The sequence below is a fragment of the Myotis davidii genome, unplaced genomic scaffold, assembly GCF_000327345.1.
Source record: "Myotis davidii unplaced genomic scaffold, ASM32734v1 scaffold989, whole genome shotgun sequence".
Taxonomy (NCBI): domain Eukaryota; kingdom Metazoa; phylum Chordata; class Mammalia; order Chiroptera; family Vespertilionidae; genus Myotis; species Myotis davidii.
In genome coordinates, this window is record NW_006299599.1 from 45,905 (window position 1) to 48,348 (window position 2,444).

Below are 2,444 nucleotides of genomic sequence, written 5' to 3' on the forward strand. Positions count from 1 at the left end.
AGCTGTGTGTGTGCCCGCGTGGGGCTAGGGAGGCCGGGCAGCTGTGTGTGCCCACGTGGGGCTAGGGAGGGCGGCCAGGCGTGGGGACACGGCGCTTCTGGGAAGAGGGGGCTCCTGGTCAGAGGGGAGCTGACCACAGACAGGCCCGAGCTCGCCCCGTGGGGAGGCAGCACAGCCGGCCGGGGACAGGGCAGGAGGGAGCAGGGAGCGGAGGGTCAGGCTGCTGACCGGCCGGGGGCAGGGCAGCGTTTGTTCGAGCTTTCCCTGCGTTATCCTCCCTCCTCTGAACCTGGACCACGGACCCGTTTAAAATAAATAAATAAAAACAAAAGGAGCAGGTTGGGGTGAACGTTTGGAAGTCGCTGGAAAACCCAGCCTGCAGCCTGGGGTTTTATTTAAGGTTTTCCCAGAGACCAGCGCCCTGGCCTGCTCTGAGCAAAGGACTGGGCGTCCGCCCTCGGCCCTCGGTGTCACAGAGGAAAAGGGAAGCGCAAGGATGCCAGTGGGGGGCAGGGATGGGGGGGACAGTGGGCCTGAAGTTGGGGATGAGACAAAGGCCTGATCCTGGCCTGGGGCCCTCGATGAGCTCGGCGGTGCCTGGGGAGGGGCAGAGGCAGCCCCCCTCCCCTTTGGCCGGGACGGGGAGGCTCAGGTCCAAACAAAGGGACTTGGAAGAGAAGCCAGTCAGGCTGCTGACCGGCCAGACGCCGATGCCCGTTTGTTCGAGCTTTCCCTGCGTTATCCTCCCTCCTCTGAACCTGGACCACGGACCCGTTTAAAATAAATAAATAAAAACAAAAGGAGCAGGTTGGGGTGAACGTTTGGAAGTCGCTGGAAAACCCAGCCTGCAGCCTGGGGTTTTATTTAAGGTTTTCCCAGAGACCAGCGCCCTGGCCTGCTCTGAGCAAAGGACTGGGCGTCCGCCCTCGGCCCTCGGTGTCACAGAGGAAAAGGGAAGCGCAAGGATGCCAGTGGGGGGCAGGGATGGGGGGGACAGTGGGCCTGAAGTTGGGGATGAGACAAAGGCCTGATCCTGGCCTGGGGCCCTCGGTGAGCTCGGCGGTGCCTGGGGAGGGGCAGAGGCAGCCCCCCTCCCCTTTGGCCGGGACGGGGAGGCTCAGGTCCAAACAAAGGGACTTGGAAGAGAAGCCAGGACTGCGGAGGGCTGGCCGTTCAGGGGCAGCCGCAGGGGCCGGAGCCTGGTGAGGAATGCGGACTTTACCCCAAAGGCAGGACGCCTTTCAGACGCGGAGATAACAGAGAGACAGCAGGATCAAAGCCGGCCAGTGCTGAGCGAGGGCCACTCCCAGGCGACCCAGGGAGGCAGAGGGGACTGACAAGCGGTGCCCTGACCCCCTCCCATCCCCCCCACACTCACGGGAGGAGGCCCTGAGGAGGCCTCATTTCCTACAGGAACGTCCTATTGAAAGGCTCACTCTCCCCTCTAAACAGCAACCTGCCCGGGGACTGGACTGGAGGTCGCTGTCCCACAAACAGAGCAGCAGGGCCCTGCCTTTCCCTCCGTATGTCCGGGGAGGGGACGCGCTACGAGGACGAGGACGTATGAGAGATAACAAGGCAGTAAACAAAGGGCACATCCCCCCTGGGTCTCGGGGTGCCCCCCACACCCCCTCCCCAGCCCAGGTCTGACAGCTTTCCCGACAGACCCCGTGTCCCCGGCATTCCCCGTCCTCCCTGGGCACTGGGTTCTAATTCAGGGCGAACGGGAGGCCCTGGGAGGAAGGAAACACGGAAACCACTGAGGACAAAGCTCGGCCGGAAGCGCACCTGGGCTTCCGGGTCCGGAGAGAACCCCCCACGCGGTGCGGCGACCGTCAGGGGAGGTCGAAGTGCCCGCCCATCCGTCCGTCCGTCCGTCCGCAGAAAGCACGACCACGCAAGCGCACAGAACGGGGGCAGGCTGCCCTCCTGACGCACCTCACCCCGCACGTCCGCGTCATCCTTCACCGTGAACAATGTGTTAGGGGTCAGGTCACACGCGTGCACACAGATCCTCTCATGTGTCTGGTCACCAGGATCCATGTCGCTCCAGTGAGGGGCCCGGGGCGTCGGCAGTGGGGGCTGAGGGCTGGGGTTGGGCCACAGGAAGCTGTGGGCCCCCCGGTTCCCGGATGAAGACGGGGCACCTGACGCAGGTCCCCCACGCCCTGTCCCTTCGTCGGCAAAGCCGGCCTAGCGCTCGGGGCTCAGGTGGCTGTGCCCTGGGGCCGCCTTTCCCCTTAAATGGCGAGAACTCCACTGACTGTTTCTTTTCAAATCTATTTTATTGAGTTCAGAGAGGAAGGGAGAGGGGGAGAGAAACGTCAATGAGGAGAGAGAATCATGGATCGGCCGCCTCCTGCTCGCCCCACACTGGGGATCGAGCCCGCAACCCGGCCCTGTGCCCCGACAGGGAATCGAACCCGGGACTCTTCCGTCCGCAG